This window comes from Arvicola amphibius, chromosome 4 (assembly GCF_903992535.2).
Source record: "Arvicola amphibius chromosome 4, mArvAmp1.2, whole genome shotgun sequence".
Taxonomy (NCBI): Eukaryota; Metazoa; Chordata; class Mammalia; order Rodentia; family Cricetidae; genus Arvicola; species Arvicola amphibius.
The window spans coordinates 65,261,847-65,267,846 of record NC_052050.1 but is presented as its reverse complement, the minus strand read 5'-3'; positions in this window follow the sequence as shown (position 1 = coordinate 65,267,846).

The following is a 6,000-nucleotide window of genomic DNA, read 5'->3' as shown; positions in this document are numbered from 1 at the left end:
TGTAGAGAGTTTCTGTTCTGGTTTGAGGCCTCTGGTTTCTGCTATCCCGTCGATACTGGACCTCACTGGGACTCCTGTTGGATACCCCACTGCCCTGTGTCAGGAGATCCTGAAGCTGCAGCACCAAGCCCTTCGTGTGTGCCCCAGATCGCAGATGGGGTTGGTGATGGGATGGGCCAACTCATAGCCCGGACCTGGGTGGTTGCTGGCTTGCTCAGCCCACCGGCTGTCCCCCATCCTCACCACCAGGGTGAGCTCTCCAGCGCCTGCTTACCCTATACAGCAGCAGCTGGGACAGGGCTGGTTCTTCTGCTCTCAGGCTTTTGGGGCTGGCTCACCCACACCTATGCCACCAGCTCTACTGTGTTGCCCAGGCAAGGAACAGGGGCCCCTTTTCTGAGTGTTGCAGCTGGTGAGAGGCAGGCAAGCTCTCTCACTCTCCTGACCTCAGGGCCAGCTCTCCTATTTGCCACAGGCCTGGAGGGGAGGGAAAGCTTCTCTCCCTCACCCATGTCACCGTGATATGGCAGATAAAGAGTGGGGTGAAATCTCTCACGCTCAGGTTCCCAGGGTCGGTTCACCCATGTCCCCTCCCCCCGCCCCCCATCAACAGGGACAGCTCCAATGTGCTGCTCAGGGAAGGTGTGTGGCCAGTCAACGAGGGGCAGGGCCAACTCTGTTCGGCCCAGTCCTGTTTGTCTTCAGTGTTAACAGGGGGTAGGCGCATCAAAACGGACAGGAGCTGCAGAGGGGCCCCAGGCCCTGACATCACCATGGCCCTGAGTGGCAAGCAGACCACTCACCTTATCCCCGTTCCTCACCGGCTTCACCTCTTCAGATTTGCCTCTCTCTACAGGACACGGACCATTCTGTCTCTCTCTTGCATACCCCACCATGTATCTTCTCATCATTATAGTGCAGCCATCCCCAAACAGGTGTGTGGGTCTTCTCCGGCTCAGTCTTAACGGACAAAATGCTGTTCTCACAAACACTGTTTCCTAGCTCTTTCTTAAATGTTACTTCAGTGCGGCCAGCTCTCTTGTCTGTGGCCAAAGTGACTTCTCTCACTACTGAAATCTCACAATCCTCCTATGTACATTAACTTCAGAACTTTTACCCTCAAGGAAGGCTATGGGCTCTAGAAAGCTAAGAGAATGATTGGTTTCTGTCTACCCCCTCCTACTGTGACAGTGCCTATAGGTACGTGGTGCTGATGTGTCAGCTTAATGTCTAGTTTAACTGTTGTTGTACAGTTAGCTTGTTGAATTACATCCCACACAATCCCATGCAGCACATGATACAAAATAGGGAATAAAAATGTCTCTTGAATGCATGAATAAAAACAGACATGTCATATTAGCTGAGCATAGGAACACGGCGTCTCAGAGAGAGGGGCAGAGAGGGATAGCCGTAGCCTCCAGGCAGAAGTGCAGGCCTGCCTGACTGCAAGCGTGCTGGATTTATCATCTTTATAAGCCTCTGCGGACAGACACACATGCATGATGGAGCTGCAGCTGGGGAGGGGACACTGGATAAAGGCACTTGCTGGGCAAGTGTGAGGACCCGAGTTCAGACCCACAGCTCGTGCCAAAAGCTGAGCTGCACACTGCACACACTCCTGTAAAAACCCCGTTGCTGTTGGAGGTAGAGGCAGGAGGATGACTGGGACTTCCAGGCTCAATGAGAGAGCCTAGCTCATAGGATAAAGTAGAGAGTGATAGAGAAGGACACTCTGGCCACCTGCACACATGTTTGTGTACATGCCACACCACACACATGCACACACACACAAATGGAAAAAAGAAAAAAATAACAAAGATGAATTCAGGTGTGTGGTCAAGGTCGAGGTTCTTAACCTGTGTGTTATGACTCCTTTGGGGGTTGAATGACCCTTTCACAGGGCTTACCCAAGGCCATCAGAAAACAAAGATATTTATATTTTGATCTGTAATAGTAGCAAAATTACATCTATGAAGTAGCAATGAAAATAATTTTATGGTTGGGGGTCACCACCACATGAGGAACTGTATTAAAGGGTCACCGCATCTGGAAGGTTGAGAGCCATTGGTCAGTGTTGGTAGCAGATAGGCACAGAAAGAATATCAGTGCCTCCATGAGCAGGAGGAGCCAGCCCAGGGAGGCTCTACAAGGAGCCCCATAGCTGGAGGAGGAACGGAGACTCACACTACAGTGTTCTAGCTCCTCTTCAGTTTGTCGCCTGCATTACCTACACAGAAAGTGCAAACTCACTTATAACTAACTCCCTGGGGGAAAGGCAGGAGTGCTCAGAGACTTAGAAAGGGTTGAAATTCTCATAATTTTGTTCTGGGAAGGCAAATTAGGACACGCTTTGCTTTTCCTCCTATTAGGCTGCAATGTGACTAGCATGTGGTGGGATGGAGTTGGCGTTCTTTTCAGAAATTGGGCTCTTGCTGGCATCTCATTCAGATGTTTCATTAGGTAATGACACAGCATTCTTCATAAATCTCTGATGGACAGGTGAAAGACACTGAGCAGCTAGGCTATAAAGCAGGGACTCTTGGGGCTGGAGAAATGGCCCAGTGGTTAAGAGCACTTGCTGCTCTTGCAGAAGACCTGGGTTTGGTTCCGAGTGCCCATGTCAGGCAGCTCCCCCAACCACCTGCAATTCCAAGGTCCAGGGAATCTGACATTCTTTTTTTGGCCCCTCTGGGTAATACACTCATAAGTGCACAGATGGTACAACACATATAATTAAGAACAAAATGAATCTTCAAAAAAGAAAAAGGGATTCTTCAGGTTTTGCTTTTAATATCCTAGGTTTCAAAACTTTCTGCTTTTAGTGCTTTGTTTAGGACTAGCACATAGTGTTCAATAGTTTTTTTTAATCATAAGGGGATTTGTGTATTTGACCCATGAGGATTTATCAATATAAATAACAAGAAAAATCTTTCAAGTTGAAGAGATCTCAGAGTGAAGGAGAGAGCAGCATAGTCCTCTAGAATGAATGCTGTTTTGAACAAAGTTAGTGCATCCTGAGGAGCATTGGATCATAGATATTGAGAGTTAAAGCGTCATGACTGGGGAGACAATTCAGTCCGTGGGGACCTGAGCATGACCCCCAGAACCCACTAAAACCAGCCAGGTGTGCTAGCTCTTGCTTTTAATCTTAGCACTGAGGAGGTGGAAAGAGGCAAATCCTTAGGTCTTCCTGGCCAGCCAGCCTAGTTTACCTGGTGAACTCCAGGCCAGAGAAAACACCAATCTGAAAAACAAGGTGGATGGAGCCTGAGGCCTGAGGTTGACCTCTGGCCTTCACACACATGTGCCCTTATGGCATGTGCACACACATGCCTAAGTGAACCTATGTGCCCACATGTAGAGGATCATTTAGTGGAGTGGAGTATTCTTACAAATGGGGTAGTTTTTAGTGTTTGAATATCATTTATTTATTATGTACAAAGTGTTCTGCCAGAAGAGGGCACCATATTTCATTATAGATGGTTATGAGCCACCATGTGGTTGCTGGGAATTGAATTCAGGTCTTGGAGAGAACAGGGATACAAGAAATATATATAAACATTTTAAAGACAATATACAACAAGACAACAGCCATCATCAAACTAAATGGAGATAAACTTAAAGTGATCCCACTAAAATCAGGAACAAGTCAAGGTTTTCCATTCTCTCTATATGTATTAAATATAGTTCTTGAGGTTCTAGCTAGAGCAATAAGACAACAAAAGGAGATTAAGGGGATACAAATTGGAAAAGAAGTCAAACTCTCACTATTTGCTGATGATATGATAGTTTACATAAATGACCCCAAAAATTCTACCAAAAACTTCTACAGCTTATAAACAACTTCAGTAATGTAGCAGGATACAAGATTAACTCGAAAAAATCAGTAGCCCTCCTTCACACAGATGATAAATGGGCAGAGAAACATTACCCTTCACAATAGCCACAAATAACATAAAATATCTCGGAGTAACTAACCAAACAAGTGGAAGATTTGTGTGACAAAAACTTTAAATATCTGAAAGAAATCGAAAGAGACACCAAAAAATGGAAAGATCTCTCATGCACTTGGGTAGGTAGAATTAACATAGTAAAAATGGAAATCTTACTAAAAGTAATCTACAGATTCAAGGCAATGCCCATCAAAATCTCATCAAAATTCTTTACAGACCTCAAAAGAACAATACTCAACTTCATATAGGAAAGCAAAAAACCCAGGATAGCCAAAACAATTCTGTACAATAAATAAACTTCTGGAGGCATCACAATCCCTGACTTTAAACTCAACTACAGAGCTTCAGTACTGAAAACAGCCTGGTATTGTCATAAAAACAGACAGGAGGACCAATGGAACCCAATCAAAGACCCGGATATTAATCCACACACATACAAACACTTGATTTTCAACAAAGAAACAAAAAAAAATGTAAAATGGAAACAAAGAAAGCATATTCAACAAACAGTACTGGCATAACTGGATATCAACATGTAGAAGAATGAAAATAGATCCACATCTATCACCATGCACAAAGCTCAAGTCCAAATGGATCAGAGACCTCAACATAAAACCAACCACACTGAACCTCATAGAAGAGAAAGTGGGAAGTACACTTCTTCAATATAACCCCACCTAGCACAGACACTGAGAGAGACAATTAATAAATGGGACCTCCTGAAATGAAAAGCTTCTGTAAAGCAAAGGGCACAGTCAATAAGCCAAAATGGCAGCCTAAAAAATGGGAAAAGATCTTCACCAACTTCACATTAGAGGGCAGATCTCCAAAATACACAAAGAACTCAAAATACGCAAAGAATTGGTCATCAAAAGAACAAATAATCCCCCAAATGGGGTACAGACCTAAACAGAGAACTCTCAACAGAGGAATCTAAAATGGCTGAAAGACACTTAAGGAAATACTCAACATCCTTAGCCATCAGAGAAATGCAAATCAAAATAACTCTGAGATTCCATCTTATACCTGTAAGAATGGCCAAGATCAAAAACACTGATGACAACTTATGCTGGAGAGGATGAGGTAAAGGGAACACCCCTGCAAGCTGGTATATCCTGTTTGAATATCAGTATGGCTATTTCTCAGAAGATTAGGGAACAACCTTTCTCAAGACCCAGCAATATCACTTTTGGGTATATACTCAAAGGATGCTCAATTGTACCACAAGGATATGTGCTCAGCTATGTTCATAGCAACATTGTTTGTCATAGCCAGAACGTGGAAACAACCTAAATGACCCCCATTCAAAAATGGATAAGGAAAATATGGTAAATTTTCACAATGGAGTACTACACAGTAGAAAAAAAATTACATCTTGAAATTTGAGGGCAAATGGATAGACCTAGATAACATCATATTGAGTGAGGTAACCCAGACTCAGAAAGACAAATATTTTATGAACTTACTTGTAAGTGGCTTTAGACATAAAGCAAAGAAAGACCAGCCTACAATTCTCAATCCCAGAGAACCTAGACAACAATAAGGACCCTAAAAGAGACATACATGGATCTAATCTACATGGGAAATAGAAAAAGACAAGATGTCCTGAGTAAATTGGGAGCATGGGGACTATGGGAATGGGTTTAAGGGGAGGGGAGAGGCAGGGAGGGGAGTAGATAAAAATATACAGCTCAATAAAAACAATACAAAAAAAGTCAAAAAACGGAAGAAGTCTGCCCTTACTCCATGTCTGAGTTGTGGATCGGGGACAGGAAGGAGGGAAAGGAAGGAGCGAGGAGGAGAAGGAGGGGGAACTAGGATTGGTATGTAAAATGGAAAATATCTGAATAAAAATAAAAATAAGATGTTTTCCACAAAAAAGAATTTTTAATATCTTAGAATCCATTCTGCAAACTTGTTCTGAAGTTTAGAAGAGTACCAGAGTAAAGCCAGCAGGGTTTATTTCCCCACATACCTTGATTAAGATGACTGTAAAGGTTCTACAGGAGAATAAAAAGCCAACAATAGACAGAACATTCCTACAGAA